Here is a 10,042-nt window from a genome sequence, read left to right on the forward strand (position 1 = left end):
ATTTTTGCTAGTGTTATTAAAACAACACCCTTGTTTGTTATATTTGATTTGAAAAACTTCTCTTTTTCTAGATGTTATAGAATTACAAGTTTGAAAAAAAAGGGCTGGCCCACCCCAGCCCTCGACCCTTCTAGGGTTGGGTTGGGTTGAGCATTTTCAGGCCCTACCAAATGAAGGGCCGACCCGTCCTAGCCCTTCAAATTCCTTGGCCCACGAGACTTGGGCCCGGTGGGGTTGGGCTTCTAGTTATAATGAAATGTCATTATAGAAGGTAGCAGTTGTAGAGATATTTCGACTATGTTTATTTAAGTGGAAAAGAGGATGACCAGGTTCAATGTACCTATAAAAGGAATCCATTGAAATAATAGCCCTTCAATTCCATTTGCAACTTGAGAATTTCTATAAAGAAGATGTGATTGGTGAAATGAAAATATGAAATTCAAAAAACAAAAGATGTAATTGTTTCATTATTATTTCTTCTTCTATGAGTTGGTTCAGGTATTTTAATTTATTTACTTTTTTTATTATTCACTTGTTTGTTTTTTCAGCTAGGCCTAATCTTTTCTGATCTCTAATTTGCAATTCTGCAAATAACTAATCTTTTACTTTCTCTATTTCAATTTATGTGTTGTATAAATTCCTTTTATAAGTTATTCCAAATATAATGCCACTCTTTTATATTTATTAATTTGTTAATTTCAATATTTCCATTTAATCGGTTATAGTAATGATATGACATGTTTAAAATTGTCTTCAAAGGATATTATTGGTATTGCAATGCATATATTTTTGTGAAAAATCATAAAATTAGAAAGTAATGATTTATATGGGTACATTTTGTGTTTAATCAAATTAAGGCACACAAAATAAAAGGAAAACAATAAAAAGGTGAATATATTGAGTATTTATTAGTGTACCTCAAATTAAGACACACAAAGTAATTCAAATTTAATTTAATTGACATCAAATTGATTGATGGTTGTTGCCATTTTTGGCATTTACTACCTACTAGATGATAGTAAGAACATTTTCTATAGTAAAATTTTTTATAACTAATCCATCCTGTATTTTTTATTTTATTTTTTACTATTTCACATCTTATTAATCTGAATTAAAACATATTTGATTAGAGTCCATCTTTTAGTTGGTGGCCATATGCACAATGATTTTTCATATAGAGTATTAAAATAGGATTGATTCTTCTTATCAACATAATAATTATTATTTCAAAAAGTAATATTTTTTTGTCAATTTTCTTTAATAAAGAAAATGAATTTCTGAGATAATGCGTATTAATTGAGTGATCAACTGAAAAATCGACTCAATTAAAATATGGTTACCCTCATCCCAATTTCAATAAGTGGAAGGAACAAAAATAAAAGTATCAAAATATTATTTATCAAGAAAAATACTAAATCATGAAATATTATTTTTCTTTATGCAGGAAGTTGATCAGTCTTTAGCCATGAAGAAAATTACGCACACTACATTTTCTACAATAACGCAAGCAATTAGGTACCGGTCACATATATGAAATAGTCGAGGTGTACGTAAGTTAGTGTGGATGCTACATGTGCAATTATCACCATAATTAAAACAAAAAACTTATTCGAATGAATCATACAACAAGTGATGGAGATAGAATTTTTATCAAGGAGTTAGCTAGGCTTATCCTCTACTATATATACATATAAAAATGATTTTATATATGTATTGCGATTTTCCGATGAATGAAAATTCGGATGAACGCCTTTAGTCCCTCTGGCTTATAGACTGATGAGTTCCCCCTGCAAACTTCATTGTTATTGTCTCAAATACTTAATTATTTCCTCTTTAATTTCCTCGTTGAATAAAAGGATATTCACGTTCTTTTTTAGTTAACAATTAATGAAAATTCACGGTACCTTGTAATAACTCTTTTATGCTTTAAGTTTTTTTTTTTTTTTTTTTTAGTTTTTTTATGCACTTCCATTAAGGTGAATCATAAATTAATTTAGAAGTAAACTAGGTTCAAATATGCCTATGTATTTTTGCTATTTGGGATTATATTGATTGTCTTACAAAATAATTTTAGCTAGAATACATAACAAAGTTAATCTTCTCTAATGCTTTTCTAGTTTCATATGCTCTTTCCAATTCCAAAACTGGCAAAACATTGTTATACTGGTGGTTACGATTTGGTCTGGATTGATTTTTGGGTAAAATCAAAATCAAATCATAAATTGTCGATTTTATTTGAATATTCAATTTTTAACCATATATAAATATATATATTTTTTCTTCTTTCTCTACTATGATTTTTTGACATCTAAAAAACAACATTTCTGTAGCGGCATTAAAACCACTGTATATATATAGTTTCAAATATATATAATAACGTAATTAGTTTACAACAAATATAGTCATATTTTATTTAAGTTAAAAATAGCCAAAAGTTATAGAAAATATATTATGTTAATTTCAAAAAGTTGAATATAGGTTGCCTATACATTGATTATACATTATGATATATTCAAAAGCTGAATTTAGCTTAATTATACATGAAGTATACACTAACTATACATAAAAGTATATATTGACAACTCAATCCCGACCAACTCAAAGTCTGTATTAAGCAGTTTTAAATTTTAGATATGAAATTCTCTTGATTTTTTGAGTAATATAATTTGGTAATAACGATTCACATTTGCAATACATCAACTTATTAAATTAAGTAAATTTTGAAACTTTAATGATTGTTCGATCAGAAAAAGAAAGGAAGACTGAAAGCAGCAAAGAGAAAAGTAAGAAGAAGCCAAAGCAAATTCGACCAATTCAGATATAAATACATAAAATCCTCCCTGAATAATATTAGGGTGTATTTAATTCACTTGAAAAGAGATTAGGGGTAAATAATTATCCGTAAAATTAAAGTGTTAAAGTAAATTTTACCGTCAAGTTCAGGGAAATTTTATGTATTAGTCAATTTTATCATAAATGAAAGGACGAAAGTGGCCACTTTGCTCAATGGGAAACTTACATAGATATACTATAAATAAAAAAATATTTATCATTTATAGCAATAATATATTTTTTTCATTTGATCACTTTTAATACACTTTTAATTCATATTACAAAGAACAATTTATTATTCACATATAATACAAGTTTTATTGATGAAATAATACATTTATCACACATTTTAATACACTTATAATACAATGTGTCAACTTCTTACCAAACAAGCATAATATATTTTAAAAACAGTTGTAATACATATATATTGCATACTTGATTAATTTTTAGTACATATTGCAGATTTAACATAGTATTGCTATAAATGGTAATAAATAAAAAATATCGCTAAAATCAATAATTATTTATTAAAAGACACTCATCCAAATAATTTTTCGTTGTTGAATTATCCCCAAAGCCTCACCTAACCGAGGGCTTTTGGTCGGGCCCAAGCCCAATTAATGTAGGCCTTGGATCTACTTCCTTTCATTTATTACGAGGAATTGACATAGACATACAACTATTATATACAATTGGCAACATATAGCCCAATATTAATTAACAATTAATAGTCTAAAAAAAATTAGCACGTATTAGACTTAAAGAAATAAAATCAAATTTTTATAGTTTTTTTCTTTTAATCATGTGCAACCAACTCGAATTAATTAAGGAGATATGGTATTATTTTTTCTTCCTTGTTTTTAACTCCTATAATTAAGGAAGTTAGCTTTTCAATTTCTTTAAATTCTCATACTCAACTTTATTTAACTGTCTATTTTTAAAAAAAAAAATTAACACAATTTAAAGAAAGATAAAGATATATTTGTTGTAATTTTATGAATTTTTCTTTTTTTTTTACCAATCAATAATAATTAGTTTTTTAAAACCCCGATTGCCTGCTTTTAAAAAGTGAAATATATATATTTATTTATATTAATTAAACCATTAAAAAAAGTTACACCAACTTTTAAGGAATGAATTTTTTAAAATTCTTTAAATAACTTATTAAAAGATTGTGACTACTTTTAAGGTAAGAAAATGTATTATTAATGCTCTAACGTGTATTAATTATCACATAATTGGCAATAGTTAATCAAATAATATTAAATGATATTTTATTAGAAACTGTAATAATACATATGCATAAAGTATACAATAATTAAAGTTGCAATTACATAATGTATACATAAAAAAAATATGTATACACAAAAAAATATTCATAAAAATAGACGTGTAAATTTTATTGATGTATACAGTAATTGTAGCATATATACATAAACGTTATATTGTATACATAAGAATATTACCATCAATTATACGTATTACTACAATGAATACAAGAATGAGATTAATATGATACATATATAAATTAAATTTTATTCATTAATTGTACATGTGATTTTGTTTATGTATACGGTAATTGCACTATGTATACATTGATTCATATTCATCTGTGTATTCACACAATAAACTTGTATACTTTAATTTAAATTGAGATTGAAATTCATTGGTATACATTGGGTTGTATTCATCAAAATCAGCATTCTGATTATTTACAAGGATCTTACGAGAATCTTTCTTACCCATGAAATTGAGAACAAAAATTTCAAAATACTATAACTGGAATTTTCGCCATTTTTTTTAAAAAAACTTTAGTTTCACAAATCACAAAATTTCAAAATTAACGGGGCAAGAAATGCTACATAATTATATATTAAAAGAAATTTTTGGAAGGATCATCGATAAACATACAGTTATATCTGATTTGCATAGACAGAGTGAATTGAGGAGAATAAGAGAAAATTTAGAAGAGAAGCAAATATATATATGAAAAGGATTTTAGAAAGAAAACAAAAAAGGTTGAATAACCTAAATTTTTCACAAAAATAAAATTGAAAAAACTTCAATTCCACAAATCATGAAATTCAACAATTAATTGGACAATTCAAGATTATATATAAAAGATGATTTTAGAAGTATCCATGACAAAACATATTGAATTAAGGAGAAGAATTTAAAATTAGGGAGAGAATCAAATATAGGTATGAAAAGAATTCTAGAAAGAGAAAAATGAAACAAAAAAAGAGAAGAACTCTATTTTAAAACGGTTGACAAAATAAAAAAAGAGATAAAATAGAAAAAAATAAAACAATAATTTTTTTTTCAAGAAAAAAAACAACAATAATCAACCATGTGTATAGAGAAAAATAAGGAGAACAAAAATACATTTTTTAAGAAAAAGAAAATAACTATTAAATGCCAAATAAATAAAACAAAGTCTTTTTCTTGCTAAAAAATTAAAAATGGATTAGTTATTGCTAATTTAATCTATAGGGTGTTTCTTTTCTTTTTAGAAAGATGTATGTATAGCTCTATCTCTCCCTTTTCTTTTTCCTTAATACATTGATAATTTTTTTAATTTATCAATAAATTTTATTCTGATATCATCAATTTCTTAAATAAGTCAGTAATTTTATTTTGATATTCCAATTATGATATCTCAAATTAAATATATGAACATATGATAAAATATTTCTATAAAATAATATTTTTATCTCAAAATTTTGCGAATATTTTCAAAGGTCCATTACATAGTCATAGTCAAATAAATATGTCACGCTTTTAAATATATGCATTAGTATCAATTGGAAACACCCCAGGTTTTATGACTTATTAAGCTAATACATATATAATTATAGAAGGTAATATAATTTATGTGTTTAATTAATTTATAGAATTAACTTTTGACACACATAAAAACTTTTTAAATATTTTAATCGAAGATATTTAATATAAACATGCACTTGATCATATATTTAAGGGCAAATTTCACATATAACCACTCAAAAATAGCCCAATTACTCTCCATAACTGTAGTTTGATAATTACAATTCGTAGCTATATGTTATAGGGAGGAGAGAGGCGAGCGAGACTGGGAGAGAGAGGAGAGAGGCGAGAGAGAGGGGGCAAAGAGTGGGAGAAAGGTGAATTGTATATGTATACATGTTAAATAATTGTGTATTATACATATGTATTTGTATATATGGCAAGCGAGATTGGGAGAGGGAGGAGAGAGGCGAGCGAGAGAGGGCAGAGAGTGGGAGAGAGGTGAATTGTATATGTATATAGGTTAGATAATTGTATATTATACATATGCATTTGTATATATGGCAAACGAGATTGGGAGAGGGAGGAGAGAGGCGAGCGAGATTGGGAGATGGAGGAGCGAGGCGAGCGAGAGAGGGCAGAGAGTGGGAGAGATGTGAATAGTATACGTATATAGGTTATATAATTGGATATTATACATATGTATTTGTATATTCTGGCGAATTATACATATACAAACGTGGTTAATTATACAAATTCGAAGTCAGCCCGCATAATTAATGATATAATGTTAGTCGTGAGTGATAATTATAACAAATTATAGCTATAATGAGTAATTAAATAGTATAAATTTACTTAACCGCGTAATTTTTCCTATATTTAAATATTTAATCAGAATAAGTTAATACTCATATGTGTAGATAAAATTTTAAGATAATTCAATGGACGTTTGACTATATTTTATTTTACGTATTTTTTTTTTCAAATTATAATTAAGAAGACGTTTGACCCCACTTGAAGTAGGATTCGTAATTTTACTTTTGTGGAATACTAGTACCTAGATATTTAACTTGTCGGACAAAGAAATAAATGTTTATTGACCAGATCCTCCAACCAAGAATCAAAAATTTAATTTATACACTCTCCCCAATTGTATTATTACATTATCTGACATTCTGACTTAACTATTTTTTTCATTTTTTTTAAAGCTATTTTTGTTTTGTTTAAGTGAACCAGGACAGATATTTTAAAAAAATTGCTCCATCAGACCAACTTCAACTGACCTAGTCAACTTGACAATTTTTATATACCACAGATATTTTAAAGCGAGTGATATATANATTATTCTTTTCATTTCATTTTATGTGACACTTTTTGGATTACGTATGATATTCAAACAAATCTATTTTTGACTGTAAGTTTTTCATAGATTTTGTAAATATTTTGAATTATCAATTATTGTGACTTATAGTACTTTTTACGTAGTTTACAAGTATATAAATTTCATTTTAAAAAATTTGAAGATTCCATGCGTAAATTGTCGGTTAAACTTTAACTATTTGACTCTCGAAAAATGAAAAGTGTCTCATAAATTGAGATAGTAAAAGTACTTTTTTTAACAGACTAAAAAAAAAGTAAGATAAATAAATTGAAATGGGGAGTATAATATACCAAATGTTTAACAGAAGAAAAAGTAATATTTTGAACTGAGTTGTATAGAATAATCTTGATGAAGTCAGTTTAAAGGATTTCAATAGTAGCACCGACAGAATATAAAAATATACATATAGTACTTAGTAGCAAGTAGTTGTTTTAAATAAAGTAAAATGAAATTAGAGATATTTAAGTATGAGTGGTGGTGTCACGTTGAATGTTTTTGCTCCATGCAGAGGGAACATGGACTATCATATATTGCACGTGTTTCATATTAAGCTCGATTAAATTTAAATTTATGTCAAAAAATTTTATATTAGGGATTTTATTTCTCAACAAAGGCAATTTTGTACCAAAAAAACTTGAATCCAAAATCTTTAATTAAAAATAAAAAAAATACTAAATACTTATTACTTCATCACACAACCTTTGTTGGTCATGCTTGTGTCAAATCCTCCCACAAACAACCAACCTCTCTTTATTTTTGTAGATCATGTGTTTCAGTTTGGGAAGTTACAATTGGCACAAAATTTAAACATAATAAAAACTTTTGTATCTCATTGTCTCAAACTAAAAATATATAGAATGTATCAAAATATTTTTTAATTTTGTGATTTTTAAATATACTGATCTGATTCTTTTCCATTTCTCTTCTCTTCCTTTTTTCCAGGTTTTTGCTTGGATTGTTGACTAAGATTTAATTGACCAAAGTCCTAACCATGGTTTAGAACTTAAGATAATAAATAGATTACATAGTTTTGGTCAATTACTTAATCATCAAATTTCCTCGAAAGAATTTGAGGAAAATGGAGTGGAGCTAAAAGCACGAAACCTTAAACATGCCAAACTTTATTTTTATTTTTTATAAATAGATAAAAATAAATAGTAATAAGACAAACAAATTAAAAGAGATAGAGTACCATTTTTCAATAACTTTGGATTCTCTTATATATTTTTCTGCCGTAGTTTAGACTTATTACGCTATCGGTACAATAGAAAGAGAATCAGTACAAATAGTGACGCAGAGGAAATGAATGAAGAACTTCAATTATTTTATTTTTTGAAAAAATTATACTGCATGAATAATTAGATTAATTTATATATATAAAAAATAAGTATCCTATTCCTAACTATAAAGTTAAAGGAGCATGTTACAAAAATAATTTCAACTTTAATAATAAAAATGACCATTTTAACCTTAAAATAATTTAGTTAGTCGATTATCTAATTTTCCACCCATTATAATTCTCTCACCAGTCCACTTGCCCTATCTAGACTCTAGGGTATAAAGTTTTTCTTTTTAGAAAAATAAAAAAAGAAGACCTAATGGTACAGGGAGTCATAAAGTTTATATTTAATTCTTCGGTACTGTCAAGAGTGTTGTTAGTTGAATACTCTATTTTCCAGTATAAGAAAAGAAATTAATTACTTTGTAAGTTTGGATTTTGTTTACTTGAATAAAGCAACAAACAAAATTTGAATGTAATTAATTGAATATAATGATGTTACTACAATGTAGTCGCTTTAATCTAGATCTTTAACATTTACTTCCACTTCATATTTATGTGACATAGTTTAAATTTCGTCAATGACAACAAAAAAGATTTTTTAATTGTAATTTATCATATCTTTTAAATTGTTAATTTCGTGATTAATAGGACTTTTTATGTAATTTCTAAGTATGTAAATTATTTTTTCAAAAAACTAAAAAATTTCATATATGAATATCATTATAGAGTGTATTATAAATTCTGCGATGATCATAGAATACTTAGTTTTCTCTAGCTCTTATTTTCTTCATGCTTGTTAATTAGTAGATATTTGTTTCCTCATAGAATTGACAAGATAAAACTTAACCCCCTTATTTGTACTTATTTCTATTAAAAAAAAAAGAATACACGATAAAAAAAAAATTAACCTTAAAATTCGAACTATATCATATAAACCTAGACACATAGGAGTAAACAAAATGAAAAATCTCAAGTGAGTTTGATTAATTAAACTTTCAATTTATTGATGATGCTTCAACTCCCCGTAATCTCATTCCTCTCCCCCCAATTTTTAAAAATAAAATAAGCATATTCCTTAATGGAGAAAAAAAACTATAATTCTTTTACTTTAATTTCAGCCTAAGCAAGTCCCAGTTTAGAGCCAAAAAAAAAGTGTCACTATCTTGTCTGTACATAAAAGCAGAGCAGAGACAGCTCACTTGTAAGGCAATTTCAACATCTTCTGATCTCTTCATTTAGATTAGTCTAAAGTGAAGAAAATAAAGTGAAAGAAATAAGAGTTTCCACTAATAGAAAAATAAAAGTAACTTAATTGGTTGGATCTGTTATTTCATCTACATTTTCTAATTTTAGTGTTACAGTTAGAGCAAAAGAGCAAAGAAATTTGAAGATGAGGAGCTTGTGGTGGTCTTTATTGGTAGTGCAAATCTTATTCTTATTGGGTTTTTCCAATGGGGAAAGTCCATATAGATGGTACAATTGGAATATTACATATGGTGATATTTATCCTCTTGGTGTTAAGCAACAGGTACTATCAAGAAATGCTTTGGATTTGAAGTATGTGTATTTTTTTAATTTTTTTAATGTGAGGAAGTTTGTGTATATTCCAGGGTATATTGATAAATGGGCAATTTCCAGGACCTCAAATTGATAGTGTTACTAATGATAACTTGATTATCAATGTTTTCAACAGTTTGGATGAACCTTTTTTGTTGTCATGGTGAGTACTATTTCTCTCCCTATGAATATTTGAATGAGCATTTTACTTTGGCATAGTA

At 26.4% G+C, this 10,042-nt stretch overlaps 1 long non-coding RNA gene across 1 annotated transcript; it reads left to right on the forward strand.

Annotated features, from left to right (window-relative positions):
• The first annotated feature begins 290 nt into the window (after positions 1-290).
• On the forward strand, positions 291-1,920 carry LOC125851094 (uncharacterized). The gene is made up of 2 exons (XR_007444885.1): positions 291-498; positions 1,445-1,920. It is a non-coding gene; the product is annotated as an uncharacterized LOC125851094 (long non-coding RNA).
• The last annotated feature ends 8,122 nt before the right edge of the window (positions 1,921-10,042 follow it).

This window comes from Solanum stenotomum, unplaced genomic scaffold, assembly GCF_019186545.1.
Source record: "Solanum stenotomum isolate F172 unplaced genomic scaffold, ASM1918654v1 scaffold22028, whole genome shotgun sequence".
Lineage (NCBI taxonomy): Eukaryota > Viridiplantae > Streptophyta > Magnoliopsida > Solanales > Solanaceae > Solanum > Solanum stenotomum.